The 27,054-nt window shown below is 44.6% G+C and overlaps 1 long non-coding RNA gene across 1 annotated transcript in view; it reads right to left on the reverse strand.

The window, feature by feature from the left end:
* Positions 1-3,729: 3,729 nt before the first annotated feature.
* LOC140133988 (uncharacterized) overlaps positions 3,730-27,054 on the reverse strand; it is a 39,002-nt gene continuing 15,677 nt past the window's right edge. The window contains exon 3 of the long non-coding RNA XR_011856013.1: positions 3,730-4,866. This is a non-coding gene — a long non-coding RNA (uncharacterized lncRNA). The remainder of the gene's footprint in view (positions 4,867-27,054) is intronic.

Genomic DNA, 27,054 nt, shown 5'->3' on the forward strand with positions numbered 1-27,054 from the left:
TGATGGGTATATATGATATATTGCGGGGGCACAGTGTGATCAGTTGTGGTGTGAGGGGTATATATGATATATATGGGGAACAGTGTGGTCAGTTGTGGTGTGAGGGATATATATGATATATGTGGGGGGCACAGTGTGGTCAGTTGTGGTGTGAGGGGTATATATGATATATGTGGGGGCACAGTGTGGTCAGTTGTGGTGTGAGGGGTATATATGATATATGTGGGGGCACAGTGTGGTCAGTTGTGGTGTGAGGGGTATATATGATATATGTGGGGGCACAGTGTGGTCAGTTGTGGTGTGAGGGGTATATATGATATATGTGGGCGCACAGTGTGGTCAGTTGTGGTGTGGGGGGTATATATGATATATGTGGGGGTACAGTGTGGTCAGTTTTGTATGTGAGGGTCAGGTGTGAGGAGAATATGGGACGATGCCAACCATATCTGCTTTATAAACCCGCAGAGAGTCATGGATGGAAGAAGTCTCCTGGAATATCAGACAGAAGGGAGGAGACAACATCAGGGACGTCACCTGTAAGTCATTGGATGACACTGCAGCCTCTGTGCAGGACTGGTATCTACTACTATATAGTCACTATATGCTGGTACATACTGGTCTGTGTGAGGTTATCATATAGTATTGCAGTATTATCCAGTCATTATGTAGTGGTGATAATCATGATGTAATGTTATTATTTGGGCCTAGTACAGAGGTGTCATTAGTGATATTGCCCTTTGCTCGGTGATGTTTGTATAATAATATGGCAGTAAAGATCATCAGTAAATGGAGTTTATAGTTGGTAAATTATTGGTCATACCGGTCGTGTTGTGGTAATCCTATAGGTCAGTTTCGAGGGATCATTTGTAAATAGTAGCGCTATTGTTTGGAATATTGGTCTTATGGTCCTTTTATTTGGTAACAGTATTGTCTTATGATTATTCAGTAATAATATGGCGGGAGTATTTTTTAGTTTGTCATGGAACAAAATTGGAAATGGTTTAGTAAGTAGGAATTTATCTAAAACTGAAGATACCATTGTTTCTAATATCTCTAGAGCTTTGGAACTGTGTAACTATGTTATATCTTTTTACATATATTGTTGTGGGAGGGGGCCCCACGTTGGCTGCCGAGCTGGGGGGGCCCCATCCTAAATGAGGTGCTCCATAACGCTGGGACCCTTAATCTGGCCCTGGGTCCAAGTATAAGCGTCATGTAATAGAAAGGAAAACGTGGCACTCTCGGGCTTCTTTGTGGGAACGTTTCTTTTATTTCATAGAAATGTTCAGTGCAAAACGGCCCCGTCGCCACACCATGCACCGTCCCGGTCACTTCTATGAAATAAAGAAACGTTCCTACAAAGAATCTGGAGAGTGCCGCATTTTCCTTTCTATTAAATTGTTTTATTTGTTTACTAGATCCTTCATTAAAAGCATAGCCACTTATCAAACACATAACAAGAACATACCATAGAAACCAGAAAAGACAGCAGTAAAGATAACTTCTGACACACCAGGATCCTTAGTCATATGACTTTTTTTTTACCAACCATATAAATTAATAGAACACCCATGTACTACTACAGACAAAATATTTCCATTCTGCAAAAAATGCTAATCCAAGCAGAATGGCTGGTTATAGACTCTCGTCTAAATCACAATATAACAATACACCAAAAAAGTTTGGCAGAGAAAACCAGTCTAATCAAAAATTATTTTATGAAACTATCTTTATTAAATATATGGAATTAAAAATGCATAAAATAATGTTTCCTAGTTGAGCCAATAAGTACAGCCAAGTAGTAAGCCCAAACAATTATAGATAACATGAATATATAAATATAGCAATGCTATACAAATTATGTAAAGTACTTTAATATAGGACCCGCATGGTTCTTATAAGAAAATTTACCGTATTTATCCATTTATGTGTCATAAAGATATACATCATTTCTCAGCTGCATAGAGCTACCAAGTCCATTGGCATAGATTTAGTAAGGATGGCAATATGACATGCAAACTCAACTGACATAACATACCATAAAGGGATCTATGATAGTGATATACACCCTATAACAGCTAAACAAAGCAATAAAAGTACACACCAGGATCACATTAAGAATGAGAGCATACTACCTGGCGTCTCTCATCGACGCATGTTTCTACCACACCTGGTCTTTCTCAAAGGGTATAAATTAGAGATGAGCGAGTATACTCGTCCGAGCTTGATGCTCGTTCGAGTATTAAGGTGCTCGAAACGGCTCGTTGCTCGGACGAGTATTTCCCCTGCTCGAGATCGAGCATTTAATTAAAAAAACACAGTGAAGAACAATGAAGAATAGAATAAAAACAGTGAACACAGTGAACACAGGATCATTTAAGTGAAAAACACAGTGAAAAACACAGTGAAGAATAGATTACAGATGTTCGGCACATCTGCTTACTTGTCGGGAGATACGCGCGGAACGGTGCGAACAAAATAGTATGTGAAGAACAATATATATGTGTGAAGAACACATTGCAGAACACGGTGAGCAGCACAGAGACACCGGGGAGCAGCACAGAGACACCGGGGAGCAGCACAGAGACACCGGGGAGCAGCACAGAGACACCGGGGAGCAGCACAGAGACACCGGGGAGCAGCAGCACGGAGACATGGGGCAGCGGCAGCACGGAGACATGGGGCAGCGGCAGCATGGAGACATCAGGCAGCGGCACGGAGCGGCACGGAGACATCGGGGCACAGAGACATCGGGGCACGGAGGCATCGGGGAGCGGCGGGGAGCCGCACGGAGACATCGTTGCACGGAGACATCGGGGAGCGGCACGGAGACATCGGGGCACGGAGACATCGGGGCACGGAGACATCGGGGCACGGAGACATCGGGGCACGGAGACAGCGGGGCACGGAGACAGCGGGGCACGGAGACAGCGGGGCACGGAGACAGCGGGGCACGGAGAGAGCGGGGCACGGAGAGAGCGGGGCACGGAGAGAGCGGGGCACGGAGAGAGCGGGGCACGGAGACAGCGGGGCACGGAGACATCGGGGAGCGGCGGGGAGCCGCACGGAGACATCGTTGCACGGAGACATCGGGGAGCGGCACGGAGCGGCACGGAGACATCGGGGCACGGAGACAGCGGGGCACGGAGACATCGGGGCACGGAGACATCGGGGCACGGAGACAGCGGGGCACGGAGACAGCGGGGCACGGAGACAGCGGGGCACGGAGACAGCGGGGCACGGAGACAGCGTATCTCCCGACAAGTAAGCAGATGTGCCGAACATCTGCAATCTATTCTTCACTGTGTTTTTCACTTAAATGATCCTATTCTTCACTGTTCTTCACATCTGCTAACTTGTCGGGAGATAATATACGCGCGGAACAGTGAAGAATAGATTGCAGATGTTTGCATACATCTGCTAACTTATCAGAAGACATTCTTTTTCAATTAATTAACACATTTTATTCCCGAACCATGGTCCCTTTGAAAAATGCTCGAGTCTCCCATTGACTTCAATGGGGCTCGTTATTCGAGACGAGCACTCGAGCATCTGGAAAAGTTCGTCTCGAATAACGAGCACTCGAGCATTTTAGTGCTCGCTCATCTCTAGTATAAATTAATAGTGTAGTGAAAACTTTGAAATAAGTTTTATTTTAGAAAAATGTTTTTTGTCCTGATTTTCCCTTTTTCCCTGCATTGATCAGGATATAATGAAATTGTTACTCATATAGCAAACTGATAAGAAGAGGAGGCTATACCTTCAACGCTCTTACCTTACAAGCTCTAATACTTTACTTTGGCTAAGGGAGTTAAAAGAGATAGCTGTTAACATGTTAAAGGCAGTTATCTCATGAGTATGAGTGCTTTGAGGCCATGAGTGAACTCACATGATGAGTGAATCTTCTTGGGATGCGAACAATTGTTCCAATCTTGGTTGCCTGTGTGTCATTGGGATCCCACTAAGGCATCGTGCACAGTAACGTATGTATTGGCCTTGAGCTAGCGGCACAAAATTCAGATAACTCACAGCCCCATCAACTTTGTATAAGCATGTTCATGGAGTGGTGCATGCGCTGTGCCTCCCCGTACCAGGAACATGCTGACTGCCTACACCGCAAAAGATAGGTCAGATTCCATTCCTGTCCATCTTTGTGGTGGGGGCACTTCCTTCCTGTGGACCTTGGCCAATGTCAGATGGGCACAATCAACTTCCCACAATCCCCCACCTGCGACCAGAAAAATTCCCACATTCATTTGGATGAGGCCTTACTTTGTGCTCTTTAAATGACTCTGCCCAAAATGAAACATGCAAATTACGTAATTATAATCCTTAAAATTGCCTTTACCCACCCAACAAGGATTTTGTTTAACCTGGAAAATATAACCAAGAAATAAATTCATTACATTACAATTAACTGTGAACAAACTTCTAATACAATAGATAGAAGCAATTTGTACTGATGCATTAGGCAGAGGCCATTCATGTCATAGAATAATACGTGTTATCAGTTAATTCTCAGCAATAAGAAAGAAAGTGATGAGAACTTTCATTCAGCTTCAGCTTGTTTTCATATCATATCTGGCAAGCCACCTTTCACCTACATAAAAGGGATTATTTCTTTAATTATCGGTACTTGTGTTCTCATTAAACCGCAGTGACAATTGTTTAATGACATTCTGATTCTGCATGAAAAACTTCAGGAGCAAAGTACATTTTTATTATTGTAATGGATTTTCATATCTATAGGTCATCGGGGAAAGATATTAATTTTAACTTACTTTGTTTTACACTGGGAGGAAGCATGTAAGGTCACAAAATGATCTGTGATTTAGTGATGACATTCACTTTAGATAAGCCTTGCTCCTATTTTATTTTAAAAAAAAAAAAAAAAAAACCTTGGTTACTTAATTCACTGTTTAATAATATTGATAAAGTTGTATGAAATAAAAATTGACATAAAAATGAAAGTAGCATGAACTCCTGGAGTGTTAGCTAGAAGATATTGTTAAAAGGGGTTTTTGAGCCTAAACTATTGGTTAGGTCACTAAGATTATAAATGATTCGAGGTTTGTGACTTTTGTCCCTGGGGCCTATGACACAGTAGATGGCCCTGTCTTGTGTTTTGTGGCATTGCTTTCCAGATGTTGCACCACTGTGATCATCTATCAATATCCAATGAGATGGGCCTGGTAGCACAATAACTTTTCTAATTGGCAGCATTTCACGATTTCACGTGATTGTGATTCACAATAGAATGAATCTTGAATTATTATTATTAATTTATTTATAGGGCACAATTCTATGGTGCTGTACAATCAGTAAGGGGTACGCATACATTGCTTTAAGACAAGAACAAATGCAAGTACAATTACAAGACCACAGTGATCAGAAGACAAGTTGAAGGAGTAACCTACCCGTGAGGGTTCAGAAACTAAATGGGAGGGTAGATGGAGACACAAGGTGAGGGAGCAGAGAAGTTATTGTGTGTTGTAGGCGATTCTGAACAGGTGGGTTTTCAGATTACTTTTGAAGGTTTGGAAAGTGGTGGACTGTTTACTTTCTATTACTAGATGTAATTTTCCCATTAACAAATTTTCAAGAAAGGATTTTAAAGATGTTCGCCCACAGAATCCCACTAGGACCAAATGTTATGATCTTCCAGCTTTGAGAAATCCCTAGAGAAATACCTCTGTTATTGCCTGAGCTCTTTAGTACAGTGGTCCCCATTTATCCCAGAAACCAATTGCGTACATTTTAACTTTCTCAGGGACCTCAAAGAAAATAGGTGGCAGCCAGGTAGAAGGGGAGAAGAATCAGGAATGGTGGTGGTGGGGAGTTGAATTACAATAGGTTCAACAGGAGGAGGGTGGGTCAGGAGTAGCTGCTGACTGAAGAAGTTGTGGTAGCTTTAGGCCAATGCGCTTCTTGTACCCTGTCCTGTCATTGGCCCATAGAAACATTGCTAAAATACAGATGACAAGCGAGCCAGTTTCATTGCCTACCACAACAGTCCCCAAAAGGGCAAAAAATAGGGATTGGTGGAGGTCTGTCTACTAGGACCATACCAATCATGAGAACAGGGGTCCTGTTTCTCACAATGAATAAAGCATCAAGTCAAGAATGCTCCCTTCTGCTCCATTTACTGACATACATACATACATACATACATTGGTCCAGTAGGTAAGGGGACCCAATATAACCCTAAAGCTGCTTCTTACTTATTATTCAATCATACAGTATGTAGCTGCCTGAGTGGATTCATTTCATGTCTAAAAAGTAGTCATAAATTGTTAAAGAAACTAAAAGGTGGTACTTAATGATAACTTATGGGATAACAAAGGTCTCATTTACGGTTCCGTCACAGTGGCTTTCAACAGTCTGTGTCTCCTATAGTACAAGAGATAGCAAATTGCTGTCTCTGCTTGTCCCATAGAGGATAAATGGAGTGGCAGGGCGTATGCTTGACCTGGCGCTCCACTCATTAGGGATAGTGCAACCTCACTTCTCAGTCACTTTGCTGTTGTTTCTTGTACAGTCTATTCCACTGTAGTATACAGTAATCTCTATCCTCAGCACTCACAATTCATATTCCCTGCACAATATTATGCACACTATGGTGAATGTCATAGGTATGAGTATGATTTAGATTTAAATAAAAGTGATTTAATCATATAAAAGCTATTGTAGACATACAGGATAAAGTACATCTTTTTACTGACATTACGTTGTTAACAGTATCAGTGAAAAATAAAATAATAATATAAAAATAAACTTCCTTTAGTGTCCATTAACTAACCTAGCCACAATAAGAAGAAACATATACATTGCACAAAATCCACTAAAAGCTAAAATCTGTGTACATATCAGTCTAGTGTGTAGGTTAGACAGTAACTACTGTTCACATATACATTCATGATTTCAAATACTGTAGAATAACGCTCTATGAGAGACAATGATGTGAATCTTTATGTTATACATGTGTGCTCCAATGGCAGCAATCACACAATTTCACACATTTAAAACTGAGAGCAGAAAATATCTCGAGAGAACATTTTTCTTGTTTTGTTACTGCAACTTTTAGATGTTTCAACTTTTTAGCACCTTTACACTTAATTAGGTCTTAAAAAGTTCTGAAGGTTCTTCTGCTTCTTATGTGTTATCCACGTTCTTTCTGTATATTAAAATGAACAAACTTGTAATGTTGCAACATAAAATTTGGATGATCTTTTTGCATATTCATAATTTTCTTTAATAAATCAATATTGACAAACATTTTAATACATTTTCAGCAGTTTCTTGTGACACATATAATATTTAATGCGGGTAACAATTTGGAAATCACATGTAATGTAATAATAACATAATAATATCTTAGAGTGCTTTCACACATGTGCTTTGTTGGGGAAAAGGAAAAACAGTTTGTTGCAGTTTTTTTTGTAAGTGGACTTTAAAAGATAAAAATTAAGCAAGAAAAAAAAGAGCTTGATGTCTGGATTCTGTGTTACATATCTGTTTCGGTGCCCACATATTTTATTTAGTTCCTTCTCAGAACATCCATCACTTGTGCCAGTTCTTCTAAGAATATCTAATGTACACTTTAGCATGAGCAGCCTCACTAAGAAAGGGGTGTTCCACTTCTGTAGGAACCACCAGTTTGGACAGCATTTAGCGGAAATGGAAGAAAACAATATACTTACCTCCTACTAATGGGTTCCCTGACTCCTGCGGTGACCATCCGCTCCCATACATGATGCCTGGGCCTCAAACATAACATTTGTCCAGTTATCATCTGAACCACGAATGTGATATCACTTTCATTGTACCCATGATAACTGGACCAATTCCTAATCTCAACTGTTATGTTTAAGGTCAGGGATTGTCCAAGACCTCATGTGTCGCATCTTCACAGGCAGCCTAATGGTAGTTAAAGCATGGGTAGAGGGGCTTGACTAAAGTTGCCAGGGATGCCAACCTGAGGAGTACCTATGTTGTAAACCCTAACCATATTGGAGTTCTCTGCAGAAGAGGAATACCCTTGTAAGCTACTGAGCACATGTGAACCTGATATCAGGAAAATGTTCTAAGAAGGAATCAAAGAAATTCAGGGGGGGGGGGGGGGCATAATAAGAAACAATGTTTTAAATGCAACCAACTGAGTGCTATGAGTTTGTCTGTTGAAGTCATGCAGGCTGTGAGTATTCCTAAAGTAGCATGTCACATGGCAACAGTGAAATGGATGCTAAAGAAGCTGATAATGGGTGCTGGAGTGGAGGTTTTCTTTTTTTTTTCTTAGTTTATGATAAAGTAGAAATAAATTGAATGACCTCCCTGTTTTGCAGTAATAACATTCAGTTCCTGTGTATGTGACCACAGCAGCCAATCACCAGTGGTAATAATACCTTAAAGTAACACCAGGGACCTAATTTTACTAAAGACAGGTTGAAAAAGCCCATTACAGCTACATTCCAAATATCCCTTACTGCTTTCTCGAAACTTTTGCATTACAATATAATTGTGTGCTATAACTCACCCTGAATTAACTCTCTGTGTAGTCCCAGGGGTTGGGCTTTGGTTTGGATCCATTTAAAAAAACACCATATAACTTGTTTGTGCTATAGACTCTTCAGCTCTTGGCCCCAACCTTAGTGCTCCTGTACAGCTCCTACCTCCCTCACTGATGTCAGGTCACCAAGCAGTGTTGTCTGCTAGGAGCAGGAGGAAGGAGCTGTACAGGAGCACAAAGGTTGGGGCTGAGAGCAGAGTAGTCTGCAGCACAGATAAGTCACATGTTTGTTTTTTGAAATGCACCCAAATCAAAGCTCAACCCCTGGGACTACACAGAGGATTCTGTCAGGGTTCAGGGTAAAGTTATAACACGCAATTAGAAAAGGCAGAAAGGCAGATGTGCAATGCAGCTGTAATGGGCTATTGAAACCTGTCTTTATTAAAAATAAGGTCCCTGGTGACAGGTTCCCTTTAATGTAAGGCACACAGTCTAAGGCCCGTAAAAATGGACTGACATGGACCGAAAAATCCATGGTGATTAAAACAGGGGAATGTATAATAGAATATTTTTATTTTAGTACTTTCCTGTTCTTAATTTTTTTTTAGTACTTTATTGTTTTTGGTATTAAGTCAATGTAATAGTAAATTTATTAAGTAAAGTTGTGGAAATTCACTTAAATTATACATTTTAAAAATGATCTTATATTTTTTATAACTTTTGTTTTGTATGAAATAACTAGTTGAATGTTCACAAGTGAATTCCCAGGCATCAGTCTGAAAATCCTGGAGAGATTCACACATACAATGCAGGCAGCAAGTTTCCACTCAGATCAAGTGAGAAAAGCTAGAGCTTCTACTAGGTTTAGACTTGCGTATGTTTCTTGTTATTAACAGAGATTATTTTTCTATTTTATTGCTTGATTTTATATCAGAATTGTCCACATAATGTTGTGAAATGAAACTTACAGAAAAAATGAATTCATCCTGAGAAGAAGATTCACAAAAAAGGTAAAAAATATGTTTTGAATGACTTTGTATGACTTTTGCTTCTGCATAGCAAAAGAGGTGATGAAAACTGTGGTTTGGTACTAAATTTGCATTCTCACTTGCAATAGTCTGAACACTTCCTTACTAGAGATGAGCGAGCACTAAAATGCTCGGGTACTCGTTATTCGAGACGAACTTTTCCCTATGCTCGAGTGCTCGTCTCGAATAACGAGCCCCATTGAAGTCAATGGGAGACTCGAGCATTTTTCAAGGGGACCAAGGCTCTGCACAGGGAAGCTTGGCCAAACACCTGGGAACCTCAGAAAAGGATGGAAACACCACGGAAATGGACAGGAAACAGCAGGGGCAGCATGCATGGATGCCTCTGAGGCTGCTTAATCGCACCATTATGCCAAAATTATGGGCAACAGCATGGCCATGACAGAGTGACAGAATGAAGCTAGATAGCATCTAAAACATCCAATAATTGACCCTGACACTATAGGGGACGGCATGCAGAGGCAGCGGCAGCAGGCTAGAGAGTGTCATGGCGACATACCCTAAATGGACTCAGGCTTCAAACCAATGGGTGGCAGAGAGGAACCAAAGGAGGTGAGCAAGAAGCGCTCAAATAATATCGGTACATGATAAAAGTTTGCCAGTATATTTTGTGGATTACACAGCAGGGTGGCGACAAAGTTAACATGGAAGCCATGAAAACAACCCAAAATTCTGCCTGACACAGCTCGTTTGATAAGGGGACCATGTATGGAGGCAGTGAACTAGTAGTAGATTAAAGGTGCTGCAGTTAAAACTATGTTAGTTGGATCTTGGCATGGAGCTGACGCTCCGCTGCCAGGCGAGCTTTCGCCAATCCAAGCCCCTGTCTCTAGGCTACTCCCCAAACAGCACTTCTAAGAACCTTTTGTATAAGATCAAGTGTAGTAGCGTTCTTATAAGTTTGGGATATGGCGGGTGAGGGGAATGTAAACAGATGCGCAAGAAGCGCTGAAATAATATCGGTAAATGATAAAAGTTTGCCAGTATATTTTGGGGATTACACAGCAGGGTGGCGACAAAGTTAACAAGTTTGATGTGGAAGCCATGAAAACAACCCAAAATTCTGCCTGACACAGCTCGTTTGATAAGGGGACCATGTATGGAGGCAGTGAACTAGTAGTAGATTAAAGGTGCTGCAGTTAAAACTATGTTAGTTGGATCTTGGCATGGAGCTGGCGCTCCGCTGCCAGGCGAGCTTTCGCCAATCCAAGCCCCTGTCTCTAGGCTACTCCCCAAACAGCACTTCTAAGAACCTTTTGTATAAGATCAAGTGTAGTAGCGTTCTTATAAGTTTGGGATATGGCGGGTGAGGGGAATGTAAACAGATGCGCAAGAAGCGCTGAAATAATATCGGTAAATGATAAAAGTTTGCCAGTATATTTTGGGGATTACACAGCAGGGTGGCGACAAAGTTAACAAGTTTGATATGGAATGCCCTGTAATAGCTCTTGGGCGGTGTGCCTTTTATCGCCTAGGCTCAGCAGTTTGAGCACCGCCAGCTGTCGCTTAGCGACGGCACTGCTGCTGTGCCTAGAGCTACCGACTGATGGCGCCATGGCCACGGATGATAATTCGGAGGAGGAGGAGGTGGAGGAGGGGTGGGAGGAGGAGGAGGTATAGTAGGCCTTTGAGACCTGGACCGAGGTAGGCCCCGCAATCCTCGGCGTCGGCAGTATATGACCAGCCCCAGGGTCAGACTCGGTCCCAGCCTCCACCAAGTTAACCCAATGTGCCGTCAGCGATATATAGTGGCCCTGCCCGGCAGCACTCGTCCACGTGTCCGTGGTCAGGTGGACCTTGTCAGAAACGGCGTTGGTCAGGGCACGGATGATGTTGTCTGACACGTGCTGGTGCAGGGCTGGGACGGCACATCGGGAAAAGTAGTGGCGGCTGGGGACCGAATACCGAGGGGCGGCCGCCGCCATGAGGTTGCGAAAGGCCTCGGTCTCTACTAGCCTATAGGGCAGCATCTCCAGGCTAAGCAATCTGGAGATGTGGACATTAAGGGCTTGGGCGTGCGGGTGGGTTGCACTATATTTTCTTTTCCGCTCCAGCGTCTGGGGTATGGAGAGCTGAACGCTGGTGGATGCTGTGGAGGATCGTGGAGGCGACGATGGGGTTTTTGTGCCAGGGTCCTGGGCAGGGGGCTGACTATCAGCTGACACAGGGGAAGGAGCAGTGGTGTGCACGGCCGGAGGTGAACGGGCTTGGTGCCACTGATTCGGGTGTTTAGCATTCATATGCCTGCGCATACAGGTGGTAGTTAAGCTAGTAGTGGTGGAACCCCTGCTGATCCTGGTTTGGCAAAGGTTGCACACCACAGTCCGTCGGTCATCCGGTGTTTCCTTAAAGAACCTCCAGACTTCTGAAAATCTAGCCCTCGCCGCGGGAGCCCTCGCCACGGGAGCTTCACTACGTGACACATTTGGCGCTGATGCACCTGCTCTGGCCCTGCCTCTCCGTCTGGCCCCACCACTGCCTCTTCCAACCTGTTCTGCTATAGGACTCTCCTCCGTCTAAGAAGCACTGTGTTCACCCGGCCTCTCAACCCAGCTTGGGTCTGTCACCTCATCATCCTCTGATCCCTCAGTCTGCTCCCCCCTCGGACTTCCTGCCCTGACAACAACTTCACCACTGTCTGACAACCGTGTCTCCTCATCGTCGGACACCTCTTTACACACTTCTCCCACTACGTCAAGAAGGTCATCATCACCCACAGACTGCGACTGGTGGAAAACCTGGGCATCGGAAAATTGCTCAGCAGCAACCGGACAAGTGGTTTGTGACTGTGGGAAGGGTCCAGAAAACAGTTCCTCAGAGTATGCCGGTTCAAATGCCAAATTTTCCTGGGAGGGGGCAGACTGGGGGGGAGGAGGCTGAGGTGCAGGAGCTGGAGGAGTGCCGATTTCAGTGACATGGGTGGACTGCGTGGAAGACTGACTGGTGGACAAATTGCTCGAAGCATTGTCGGCAATCCACGACATCACCTGTTCGCACTGTTTTGGCCTCCACAGTGCTCTACCACGAGTCCCAGTAACTTGAGACATGATGAACCTAGGGAGTGTAGCTCTGCGGCGTTCCCCTGCTCCCTCATCAGCAGGTGGTGTCTCACCCCACCCAGGACCACGGCCTCTGACCCCTGCAGTAGATGGACGCCCACGTCCCCGCCCTCGTCCTCGTCCTCTACCCCTAGCCCTCGGGTTAAACATTTTGAAAATGAAAGTTATATAACTTTAATTTTTTTTTTAACTTTTTTTTGTGTTTTTTAGTTTTTTTTTGTGTTTTTTAGTTTTTAAAACCAAACAATGCTATCCTATTGCTATGGCTATTTTCTAGCCAAGTATGAAAGCACACTGCTATGCCAGATGAGATGACGCTGAGTTATGAAAAAATAAACGTAAAATAAAAAGGAAATGGCAGACTGTGCCTAATTGAAATCCAACCCCTAATAAATTATCCCACTTCGGTCTTTGCGATGGATATGTGCGTCACTAAGCGCTAAACACAGCGGTCGCAAGTCTCACTCCAAATTCCTCACAATTGGCTAGTATATGCACTGCAGCAAGGACAGCCACCAGCAGATCAACCAGAAATAAAATATATATAACGCTATTGTAGGCGTAAGTAAGCCGTTTGGATTCTCCTTTGGCTATTTTCTAACCAAGTATGAAAGCACACTGATGAGATGACGCTGAGTTATGAAAAAATAAACGTAAAATAAAAAGAAACTGCCAGACTGTGCCTAATTGAAATCCAACCCCTAATAAATTATCCCACTTCGGTCTTTGCGATGGATATGTGCGTCACTAAGCGCTAAACACAGCGGTCGCAAGTCTCACTCCAAATTCCTCACAATTGGCTAGTATATGCACTGCAGCAAGGACAGCCACCAGCAGATCAACCAGAAATAAAATATATATAACGCTATTGTAGGCGTAAGTAAGCCGTTTGGATTCTCCTTTGGCTATTTTCTAACCAAGTATGAAAGCACACTGATGAGATGACGCTGAGTTATGAAAAAATAAACGTAAAATAAAAAGAAACTGCCAGACTGTGCCTAATTGAAATCCAACCCCTAATAAATTATCCCACTTCGGTCTTTGCGATGGATATGTGCGTCACTAAGCGCTAAACACAGCGGTCGCAAGTCTCACTCCAAATTCCTCACAATTGGCTAGTATATGCACTGCAGCAAGGACAGCCACCAGCAGATCAACCAGAAATAAAATATATATAACGCTATTGTAGGCGTAAGTAAGCCGTTTGGATTCTCCTTTGGCTATTTTCTAACCAAGTATGAAAGCACACTGATGAAGTGACGCTGAGTTATGAAAAAATAAACGTAAAATAAAAAGGAAATGGCAGACTGTGCCTAATTGAAATCCAACCCCTAATAAATTTTCCCACTTCGGTCTTTGCGATGGATATGTGCGTCACTAAGCGCTAAACACAGCGGTCGCAAGTCTCACTCCAAATTCCTCACAATTGGCTAGTATATGCACTGCAGCAAGGACAGCCACCAGCAGATCAACCAGAAATAAAATATATATAACGCTATTGTAGGCGTAAGTAAGCCGTTTGGATTCTCCTTTGGCTATTTTCTAGCCAAGTATGAAAGCACACTGATGAGATGACGCTGAGTTATGAAAAAATAAACGTAAAATAAAAAGAAACTGCCAGACTGTGCCTAATTGAAATCCAACCCCTAATAAATTATCCCACTTCGGTCTTTGCGATGGATATGTGCGTCACTAAGCGCTAAACACAGCGGTCGCAAGTCTCACTCCAAATTCCTCACAATTGGCTAGTATATGCACTGCAGCAAGGACAGCCACCAGCAGATCAACCAGAAATAAAATATATATAACGCTATTGTAGGCGTAAGTAAGCCGTTTGGATTCTCCTTTGGCTATTTTCTAACCAAGTATGAAAGCACACTGATGAGATGACGCTGAGTTATGAAAAAATAAACGTAAAATAAAAAGAAACTGCCAGACTGTGCCTAATTGAAATCCAACCCCTAATAAATTATCCCACTTCGGTCTTTGCGATGGATATGTGCGTCACTAAGCGCTAAACACAGCGGTCGCAAGTCTCACTCCAAATTCCTCACAATTGGCTAGTATATGCACTGCAGCAAGGACAGCCACCAGCAGATCAACCAGAAATAAAATATATATAACGCTATTGTAGGCGTAAGTAAGCCGTTTGGATTCTCCTTTGGCTATTTTCTAACCAAGTATGAAAGCACACTGATGAAGTGACGCTGAGTTATGAAAAAATAAACGTAAAATAAAAAGGAAATGGCAGACTGTGCCTAATTGAAATCCAACCCCTAATAAATTTTCCCACTTCGGTCTTTGCGATGGATATGTGCGTCACTAAGCGCTAAACACAGCGGTCGCAAGTCTCACTCCAAATTCCTCACAATTGGCTAGTATATGCACTGCAGCAAGGACAGCCACCAGCAGATCAACCAGAAATAAAATATATATAACGCTATTGTAGGCGTAAGTAAGCCGTTTGGATTCTCCTTTGGCTATTTTCTAGCCAAGTATGAAAGCACACTGATGAGATGACGCTGAGTTATGAAAAAATAAACGTAAAATAAAAAGAAACTGCCAGACTGTGCCTAATTGAAATCCAACCCCTAATAAATTATCCCACTTCGGTCTTTGCGATGGATATGTGCGTCACTAAGCGCTAAACACAGCGGTCGCAAGTCTCACTCCAAATTCCTCACAATTGGCTAGTATATGCACTGCAGCAAGGACAGCCACCAGCAGATCAACCAGAAATAAAATATATATAACGCTATTGTAGGCGTAAGTAAGCCGTTTGGATTCTCCTTTGGCTATTTTCTAGCCAAGTATGAAAGCACACTGATGAGATGACGCTGAGTTATGAAAAAATAAACGTAAAATAAAAAGGAAATGGCAGACTGTGCCTAATTGAAATCCAACCCCTAATAAATTTTCCCACTTCGGTCTTTGCGATGGATATGTGCGTCACTAAGCGCTAAACACAGCGGTCGCAAGTCGCACTCCAAATTCCTCACAATTGGCTAGTATATGCACTGCAGCAAGGACAGCCACCAGCAGATCAACCAGAAATAAAATATATATAACGCTATTGTAGGCGTAAGTAAGCCGTTTGGATTCTCCTTTGGCTATTTTCTAGCCAAGTATGAAAGCACACTGATGAGATGACGCTGAGTTATGAAAAATAAACGTAAAATAAAAAGAAACTGGCAGACTGTGCCTAATTGAAATCAAACCCCTAATAAATTTTCCCACTTTGGTGTTTGAGGTGGATATGTGTGTCACTAAGAGCTAAACACAACGGTAGCAAGTCCCCCTGCAAATTCCTCACAATATGGTACTAGCTGCACTACTAGTGCCAGCAAGCCCAGCCACAAGCAAACAATAAAAAAAAAAGTATAACGTTATTGTAGCCCTAAGAAGGGCTGTTGGGTTCTTGTTGAATCACTCCTGCCTAACACTATTCTAATAGAACACCCTAACGCTTTCCCTGACCAGCAGCAGCTCTCTCCCTAGCAGCATCCAGACACAGAATGATCCGAGCAGCGCGGGCAGCGGCTAGTCTATCCCAGGGTCACCTGATCTGGCCAGCCAACCACTGCTATCGACGTGTAAGGGTACCACGTCATGCTGGGTGGAGTGCAGAGTCTCCTGGCTTGTGATTGGCTCTGTTTCTGGCCGCCAAAAAGCAAAACGGCGGGAGCTGCCATTTTCTCGAGCGGGCGAAGTATTCGTCCGAGGAACGAGCAGTTTCGAGTACGCTAATGCTCGAACGAGCATCAAGCTCGGACGAGTATGTTCGCTCATCTCTATTCCTTACTTCATTCCTGGCTGTCTTAATTGACTTTTACCAGATCTGTCTGTCTCATTTTGTTGTTTTTTTCTGAGCTGAACACAGTGAATCTAGCTGTGATGGACCAATACCTCCTCCACTCACATTCCTCTCCTGATTGTTTGGTTTCTTTGGATGTCAGGGGACCAGTCCAATAACACTGAATGGACCGGTACTCTGATATTTCATAAGAGGATTGTCTGCCCATTTCTCATGCTTGCTGCAGGTCTTCTTTGGATCTTGATAGCTTTCTGGACATCTATATTTTTTGATATTTTGATCCGTGCTAATCTTCAGACCATCATTTGTTCTGTAATGCAACTTGGTTTTGATCATTATTTGTGTGACTATTCTTCTGTGTTTGTTTGGTACTGTTTCTGTCTCCATATTTTCATTTTGGCGCAGAAAGTGAATGTTGAGCATTTGCCACCTAACATTTATGATAAGATAGGCTATTAGGGGGAGGGAGTCTAGCTTTTGGGATGAGTGTCCTTGTCTGTCCTACCATTCCATCTTATTATCCGATCCCTAACAGCAGCGTTATACCAACATACGTTTTGTGTTGCCAAACATCTTATATCTATAGGGTAAGAAATTTACAATTTGTAGCATGAAATTTAGACCATTCTTCTGAGCTCCTCAATATTTCTAGGATGTCTGAAATACACACACATGGTTAGGGTGAATTAGACAATCAAGTCATTATATATATATATATATTTATATATATATATATATATATATATATATATATATATATTGTTATTGTAATTGTGTGTGTTAGCTCCCATGGATAGTCCATCATATTCTATGGGTGGGGAACCCCTTGAGCAACCAGCCATATGGGACTTATGCAAGGCCTTTCAACCTACGTGGAAACTGATGCCCACTGTATTGTAATCGTCCCAAGGTACTTGACTCTTCACTAGGCACTTCAATGTGAGCCAAGTCTGCAGTACCTCAGAACTGCCACTATACATTGGATGGAGATAACGTCTTTTGACATTTCTAGTGGCAGGCCCACATGGCTGGTCCCTGAAGAGGCTGCATGACGACACCGATTAATTAAATATTGATGTTGGGGAGGCCATACAAAATGGAAACTTAGAACCATGCATCTGGGAGATGAGCTAAAATTCAGTTTTTCTTTTTTACAAATAGAAATTTTCATAAATGGAAAAATACAACAAATTCTGGTAATTCAATGGCAAGAATTATATATACCAAATATATACGTCTGTTTTTAATTCAACTATTTATCTAAATTTCTATAGATATATGCACAATATCTTAGTTCTTAGGGCTGTGTGGCAGGGAATATTATAAATGCTATAGAATAAAGTCAATGGGATTATTCACAGCTTCTCCTACGCGGAGTAGTAAACAATAAGACATTGAATAGATAAGTATAAATTATTTACCACTGCATATTTACTTTATACTAGAATTAACACAAGTAAATTTCCCTTTCTTCTCATTTCCTACTGTATGTATTCCCATACGTCAGGAAACCCACAAAGGCCATCATTCAAGGTTATGCTGCGTATTGATTTAACAAGTCTAGAGACCTGATAATCTAGTGCATGTTTTTTATGATTGGCTAATGCAGATGCATGTCAGGGTGGCTAAAGAATACTCTGTTGGCTAAGGTCATCTGTAGCCTATGGATACTAATGGTAACTAATAAAAATGTTAATTTCATCTGTACTGACAAGGCGTGATATGCTTTATGATATATGCTTAATGCGCTGATCTCTCATTTTATGGGGAAAAATGCCTGTACAATTCTGTAATACAAATCACACAGTCACGGCATGTCATGCAAAGCGTTTTGTTATTTAAGCCATAGGACGCTTGCATAACCGGTCATAATTTAGTGGCATCTATTTCACCATAATAAGGCATGTTGGCAGCATTACATGTTATCTCACACTGATTAAAAATGAATACCCTGTTCTAGAGGAGGGGGGTATCTGATTTAGTATGCATTATCTATTTAGCAATTTAAGCCCTCATATTAGGGTTGTAAATGAAAAATTCAAAGATCCTATAGAATATGCTAATGTGCATTGTACCTAAGGGGGATTTACTCTTAGTTAGCAGTAAGCTCCTAATTCTTCATGACCAAATAACAACCAACTTGAAGGTGACCATTAATATTTTATTATAATGGCTACAGAGGTTGTTCTGGGTATTGAAGGAAACAGTGATAAATAATATACACAGACGACATGTTAGTCTAGTGATAGGGCTGGTCCTATATTTATTACTACAACATGGGGGGCTCAACTAAGCTAGTATGCCTGTTTTCTCGCATGGTCAGGAATTGGAACATTTTCCTCTTTTACGCCAAATGGCATGGAGGGGCATGAAGGGGGTGTGCCTGTCGGCATTCCTTTCAGCATTCCTGCACAACACCTATAGCCTGCATCAGGAACTGGTACAGGTTATAGCGCAAGTCTGGCATAACTGACTGGCAGAGCAGCTGCCTGCTGGATGTATCAAGAGACCTGAGACTCTCAATATATTTGGCACATGCAGGAGGGCAGGGATAACATCATGTGCTGGCACATGATGTGCCAATGTATAATAAATCTCCCCAGTGTGTCAAAATTTATAGCATTATCCCTATACCAGGGGTCGGGAACATTTTTAGCTGAGGCTATGAATGCCACATATTTTAAAATGTTATTCAATGAGAGCCATACAATATGCACATGCCCCCTACTACAGTGGTGGCGATCCTATGGCACGGGTGCCAGAGGTGGCACTCAGAGCCCTTTCTGTGGGCACCCAGGCCAACACCAGAGGACTCCAGGTATCTTTCTGCAGTCCAAAACAGCCCAGGACTTGATGTGCACAGAGCTATTTTAAAGTGACAGGACTACCTGGGACTACTGGATGAGTGGGAAGGTTTGGACAGATCTGGCAATTCTTCCTGTTTATGGGATCCTGGAGGGAAGCTATAATGATCATCCAAATTTCTTCTTACTTCTGCTTAATTGGTGTCTTCAGGGTGCTGATTAGAGATGAGCGAACACTAAAATGCTCGGGTACTCGTTATTCGAGACGAACTTTTCCCGATGCTCGAGTGCTCGTCTCGAATAACGAACCCCATTGAAGTCATGGGGAGACTCGAGCATTTTTCAAGGGGACCAAGGCTCTGCACAGGGAAGCTTGGCCAAACACCTGGGAACCTCAGAAAAGGATGGAAACACCACGGAAATGGACAGGAAACAGCAGGGGCAGCATGCATGGATGCCTCTGAGGCTGCCTAATCGCACCATTATGCCAAAATTATGGGCAACAGCATGGCCATGACAGAGTGACAGAATGAAGCTAGATAGCATCTAAAACATCCAATAATTGACCCTGACACTATAGGGGACGGCATGCAGAGGCAGCGGCAGCAGGCTAGAGAGTGGCATGGCGACATACCCTAATTGGACTCAGGCTTCAAACCAATGGGTGTCAGAGAGGAACCAAAGGAGGTGAGCAAGAAGCGCTCAAATAATATCGGTACATGATAAAAGTTTGCCAGTATATTTTGTGGATTACACAGCAGGGTGGCGACAAAGTTAACATGGAAGCCATGAAAACAACCCAAAATTCTGCCTGACACAGCTCGTTTGATAAGGGGACCATGTATGCTTACAGTTCATGCCAGTCGCTGCACTGGCTGCCAGTCTCCTTTTGAATACAGTTTAAAATAATAATAACCCTCATCCATAAAGCTCTGTATAATGCTGCACCCCCCTACCTCTCCTCTCTTATCTCAGTCTATCACCCAACCCGTGCTCTTAGATCCGCCAGTGATCTTAGATTAACCTCTACCCTAGTGCGGACCTCCCACTCGCGTCTCCAAGACTTCTCTAGAGCTGCACCAATTCTATGGAATGCTCTGCCCCGGACTATCAGACTAATACCTAACCTCCAAAGTTTCAAACGTGCTCTTAAAACCCATTTCTTTAGGCAAGCCTATAACACTCATTAACTGCATGAAGTTTTAACTCTTCTACTAACCCGTCCTGTGTCGTCCTCCCATCTGTTATCCAGCAACCAACAGGCACCAGACTTCTCTGCAGTCCCATTCACCCTGGACCTGGTATATAAGATGACGGCTGAGTGGTTCAAGCGACAGCAATTCCATTTATTATATTTTTTTCTATTCCCTAAGAAGAATGGCTTGACCATTAAATATTCTTTTACCTCGTGTTACCCCATCATCTTCATAAACCGTAAGCTCTGGCGAGCAGGGACCTCACTCCTGTTGTTCCATACAAATGTTGTGCTCTGTTACATTACATTTGTATTTGTTTCCTATGATTTGTAAAGCGCTACAGAATATGATGACGCTATATAAATAAAGATTATTATTATTATTATTATGGAGGCAGTGAACTAGTAGTAGATTAAAGGTGCTGCAACTATGTTAGTTGGATCTTGGGATGGAGCTGGCGCTCTGCAGCCAGGCGAGCTTTCGCCAATCCAAGCCCCTGTCTCTAGGCTACTCCCCAAACAGCACTTCTAAGAACCTTTTGTATAAGATCAAGTGTAGTAGCGTTCTTATAAGTTTAGGATATGGCGGGTGAGGGGAATGTAAACAGATGCGCAAGAAGCGCTGAAATAATATCCCTAAATGGTAAAAGTTTGCAAGTATATTTTGTGGATTACACAGCAGGGTGGCGACAAAGTTAACAACTTTGATGTGGAATGCCCTGTAATAGCTCTTGGGCGGTGTGCCTTTTATCGCCTAGGCTCAGCAGTTTCAGCACCGCCTGCTGTCGCTTAGCGACGGCACTGCTGCTGTGCCTAGAGCTACCGACTGATGGCGCCATGCCCACGGATGGTAATTCGGAGGAGGAGGAGGTGGAGGAGGGGTGGGAGGAGGTATAGTAGGCCTTTGAGACCTGGACCGAGGTAGGCCCCGCAATTCTCTGCGTCGGCAGTATATGACCAGCCCCAGGGTCAGACTCGGTCCCAGCCTGCACCAAGTTAAGTGTAGTAGCGTTCTTATAAGTTTGGGATATGGCGGGTGAGGGGAATGTAAACAGATGCGCAAGAAGCGCATGATGCGCATGGAGCTAGCGCTCCGCTGCCAGGCGAGCTTTCGCCAATCCAAGCCCCTGTCTCTAGGCTACTCCCCAAACAGCGCTTCTAAGAACCTTTTGTATAAGATCAAGTGTAGTAGCGTTCTTATAAGTTTAGGATATGCCGGGTGAGGGGAATGTAAACAGATGCGCAAGAAGCGCTGAAATAATATCCCTAAATGGTAAAAGTTTGCCAGTATATTTTGTGGATAACACAGCAGGGTGGCGACAAAGTTAACAACTTTGATGTGGAATCCATGAAAACAACCCAAATTTCTGCCTGACACACCTCGTTTGATAAAGGGACGATGTATGGAGGCAGCTATATGGACGACTTTTGGAGGTAGCAATGGAGACAACGTGTGGAGGCTGCTATGGAGACAATTTAATTTGGATAGTGCCTGTATGTGGCAGTCCCAAACATTTTTCAAACCAGAGGAGCAGGTAGGTGGCCCTCCAGTAAAATGGAATAGATTGAGTGCCTGTATGTGGCAGTCCCAAAAATGTTTCAAACCAGAGGAGCAGGTAGGTGGCCCTGCAGTAAAATGGAATAGATTGAGTGCCTGTATGTGGCAGTCCCAAAAATTTTTCAAACCAGAGGAGCAGGTAGGTGGCCCTCCAGTAAAATGGAATAGATTGAGTGCCTGTATGTGGCAGTCCCAAACATTTTTCAAACCAGAGGAGAAGGTAGGTGGCCCTCCAGTAAAATGGAATAGATTGAGTGCCTGTATGTGGCAGTCCCAAAAATGTTTCAAACCAGAGGAGCAGGTAGGTGGCCCTGCAGTAAAATGGAATAGATTGAGTGCCTGTATGTGGCAGTCCCAAACATTTTTCAAACCAGAGGAGCAGGTAGGTGGCCCTCCAGTAAAATGGAATAGATTGAGTGCCTGTATGTGGCAGTCCCAAAAATGTTTCAAACCAGAGGAGCAGGTAGGTGGCCCTGCAGTAAAATGGAATAGATTGAGTGCCTGTATGTGGCAGTCCCAAACATTTTTCAAACCAGAGGAGCAGGTAGGTGGCCCTCCAGTAAAATGGAATAGATTGAGTGCCTGTATGTGGCAGTCCCAAACATTTTTCAAACCAGAGGAGCAGGTAGGTGGCCCTCCAGTAAAATGGAATAGATTGAGTGCCTGTATGTGGCAGTCCCAAAAATTTTTTAAAACAGAGGACCGGGTAGGTGGCCCTCCAGAAAAATGGAATAGATTGAGTGCCTGTATGTGGCACTCACAAAAATTGTTTCAAACAGAGGACCGGGTAGGTGGCCCTCCAGAAAAATTAAATGCATGAAGTACTATAGCAAGAGCCAGTGGGCCCTGTCAAAAAATAGCCATTTTCCTCTGCTTTACTGTACAAAGAGGAGGAGAAGGAGGAAAATGAGGAGGAGGAGGAGTGGATCAATTATTCAGGTTGAGCTTCCTTCACCTGGTGGAGATTGGAAATTCTGAGAAATCCAGCCTTTATTCATTTTAATAAGCGTCAGCCTGTCAGCGCTGTCAGTCGACAGGCGTGTACGCTTATCGGTGATGATGCCACCAGCTGCACTGAAAACCCGCTCGGACAAGACGCTAGCGGCAGGGCAGGCAAGAACCTCCAAGGCGTACAGCGCCAGTTCGTGCCACATGTCCAGCTTTGAAACCCAGTAGTTGTAGGGAGCTGTGTGATCATTTAGGACGATGGTATGGTCAGCTACGTACTCCCTCACCATCTTTCTGTAAAGATCAGCCCTACTCTGCCGAGACTGGGGACAGGTGACAGTGTCTTGCTGGGGTGACATAAAGCTGGCAAAAGCCTTGTAAAGCGTACCCTTGCCAGTGCTGGACAAGCTGCCTGCTCGCCTACTCTCCCTCGCTACTTGTCCCGCAGAACTACGCACTCTGCCGCTAGCGCTGTCAGAAGGGAAATACTGTTTCAGCTTGTGCACCAGGGCCTGCTGGTATTCATGCATTCTCACACTCCTTTCCTCTGCAGGGATGAGAGTGGGAAGATTTTGCTTGTACCGTGGGTCCAGGAGAGTGAACACCCAGTAATCGGTGCTGGAATAAATTCTTTGAACGCGAGGGTCACGGGATAGGCAGCCTAGCATGAAATCTGCCATATGCGCCAGAGTACCAACGCGTAAGAATTCACTCCCCTCACTGGCCTGACTGTCCATTTCCTCCTCCTCCAACTCCTCCAACTCCTCTTCTTCTGCCCATACACGCTGAACAGTGAAGGACTCAACAATGGTCCCCTCTTGTGTCTCGCCAACATTCTCCTCCTCTTCCTCCTCATCCTCCTCCACCTCCACCTCCTCCGATATGCGCTGAGAAACAGACCTGAGGGTGCTTTGGCTATCAACAAGGGAATATTCTTCCCCTGTCTCTTGTGACGAGCGCAAAGCTTCCGACTTCATGCTGACCAGAGAGTTTTTCAACAGGCCAAGCAGCGGGATGGTGAGGCTGATGATGGCGGCATCGCCACTGACCATCTGTGTTGACTCCTCAAAGTTACTCAGCACCTGACAGATATCAGACATCCACGTCCACTCCTCATTGTAGACTTGAGGAAGCTGACTGACCTGACTACCAGTTCTGGTGGAAGTTGACATCTGGCAGTCTACAATCGCTCTGCGCTGCTGGTAAACTCTGGATAACATGGTCAGTGTTGAATTCCACCTCGTGGGCACGTCGCACAACAGTCGGTGAGCGGGCAGTTGGAGGCGGCGCTGCGCTGCCCTGAGAGTGGCAGCATCTGGGCTGGACTTCCTGAAATGCGCACAGATGCGGCGCACCTTCGTGAGCAAATCAGACAGATTGGGGTATGTCTTGAGGAAACGCTGAACTATCAGATTTAACACATGGGCCAGGCATGGCACATGTGTCAGTCTGCCGAGTTGCAGAGCCGCCACCAGGTTACGGCCGTTGTCACACACAACCATTCCCGGCTTGAGGTTCAGCGGTGCCAGCCACAGATCAGTCTGCGCCGTGATGCCCTGTAATAGCTCTTGGGCGGTGTGCCTTTTGTCGCCTAGGCTCAGCAGTTTGAGCACCGCCTGCTGTCGCTTACCGACGGCACTGCTGCTGTGCCTAGAGCTACCGACTGATGGCGCCGTGCCCACGGATGGTAGTTCGGAGGAGGAGGTGGAGGAGGGGTGGGAGGAGGAGGAGGCATAGTAGGCCTGAAACACCTGGACCGAGGTAGGCCCCGCAATCCTCGGCGTCGGCAGTATATGAGCAGCCCCAGGGTCAGACTCGGTCCCAGCCTCCACCAAGTTAACCCAATGTGCCGTCAGCGATATATAGTGGCCCTGCCTGGCAGCACTCGTCCACGTGTCCGTGGTCAGGTGGACCTTGTCAGAAACGGCGTTGGTCAGGGCACGGATGATGTTGTCTGACACGTGCTGGTGCAGGGCTGGGACGGCACATCGGGAAAAGTAGTGGCGGCTGGGGACCGAATACCGAGGGGCGGCCGCCGCCATGAGGTTGCGAAAGGCCTCGGTCTCTACTAGCCTATAGGGCAGCATCTCCAGGCTAAGCAATCTGGAGATGTGCACATTAAGGGCTTGGGCGTGCGGGTGGGTTGCACTATATTTGCCTTTCCGCTCCAGCGTCTGGGGTATGGAGAGCTGAACGCTGGTGGATGCTGTGGAGGATCGTGGAGGCGACGATGGGGTTTTTGTGGCAGGGTCCTGGGCAGGGGGCTGACTAGCAGCTGACACAGGGGAAGGAGCAGTGGTGTGCACGGCCGGAGGTGAACGGGCTTGTTGCCACTGAGTGGGGTGTTTAGCATTCATATGCCTGCGCATACTGGTGGTAGTTAAGCTAGTAGTGGTGGAACCCCTGCTGAGCCTGGTTTGGCAAATGTTGCACACCACAGTCCGTCGGTCATCCGGTGTTTCCTTAAAGAACCTCCAGACTTCTGAAGATCTAGCCCTCGCCGCAAGAGCCCTCGCCACGGGAGCTTCACTAGTTGACACATTTGGCGCTGATGCACCAGCTCTGGCCCTGCCTCTCCGTCTGGCCCCACCACTGCCTCTTCCAACCTGTTCTGGTCGAGGACTCTCCTCCGTCTCAGAAGCACTGTGTTCACCCGGCCTCTCAACCCAGCTTGGGTCTGTCACCTCATCATCCTCCGAGCCCTCAGTCTGCTCCCCCCTCGGACTTCCTGCCCTGACAACAACTTCCCCACTGTCTGACAACCGTGTCTCCTCATCGTCGGACACCTCTTTACACACTTCCACTACGTCAAGAAGGTCATCATCACCCACAGACTGTGACTGGTGGAAAACCTGGGCATCGGAAAATTGCTCAGCAGCAACCGGACAAGTGGTTTGTGACTGTGGGAAGGGTCCAGAAAACAGTTCCTCAGAGTATGCCGGTTCAAATGCCAAATTTTCCTGGGAGGGGGCAGACTGGGGGGGAGGAGGCTGAGGTGCAGGAGCTGGAGGAGTGGCGATTTCGGTGACATGGGTGGACTGCGTGGAAGACTGACTGGTGGTGGACAAATTGCTCGAAGCATTGTCAGCAATCCACGACATCACCTGTTCGCACTGTTCTGGCCTCAACAGTGCTCTACCACGAGTCCCAGTAACTTCAGACATGAACCTAGGGAGTGTAGCTCTGCGGCGTTCCCCTGCTCCCTCATCAGCAGGTGGTGTCTCACCCCGCCCAGGACCACGGCCTCTGACCCCTGCAGTAGTTGGACGCCCACGTCCCCGCCCTCGTCCTCTACCCCTAGCCCTCGGGTTAAACATTTTTAAAATGAGAGTTATAACTTTTTTTTTTTTTTACTTTTTTTTGGGGTTTTTTTGTGTTTTTTGTTTTTTTTTGTGTTTTTTGTTTTTTTTTGTGTTTTTTGTTTTTTTTTGAGTTTTTAAAACCAAACAATGCTATCCTATTGCTATGGCTATTTTCTAGCCAAGTATCAAAGCACACTACTATGCCAGATGAGATGACACTAAATTTTCCCACTTCGGTCTTTGCTATGGATTTGTGCGTCACTAAGCGCAGAACACAGCAGTCGCAAGTCTCACTACAAATTGCTCAGAATTGGCTAGTACATGCACTGCAGAAAGTACAGCCACCAGCAGATCAACCAGAAATCAAATATATAGAACGCTACTGTAGGCGTAAGTAAGCTCTTTGTATTCTCCTATGGCTATTTTCTAGCCAAGTATCAAAGCACACTACTATGCCAGATGAGATGACACTGAGTTAGTGCCTAATTGAAATCCAACCCCTACTAAATTTTCCCACTTCGGTCTTTGCTATGGATATGTGCGTCACTAAGCGCAGAACACAGCGGTCACAAGTCTCACTACAAATTGCTCAGAATTGGCTAGTACATGCACTGCAGAAAGTACAGCCACCAGCAGATCAACCAGAAATCAAATATATAGAACGCTACTGTAGGCGTAAGTAAGCTCTTTGTATTCTCCTATGGCTATTTTCTAGCCAAGTATCAAAGCACACTACTATGCCAGATGAGATGACACTGAGTTAGTGCCTAATTGAAATCCAACCCCTACTAAATTTTCCCACTTCGGTCTTTGCTATGG

Source organism: Engystomops pustulosus, chromosome 5 (genome assembly GCF_040894005.1).
Source record: "Engystomops pustulosus chromosome 5, aEngPut4.maternal, whole genome shotgun sequence".
Taxonomy (NCBI): Eukaryota; Metazoa; Chordata; class Amphibia; order Anura; family Leptodactylidae; genus Engystomops; species Engystomops pustulosus.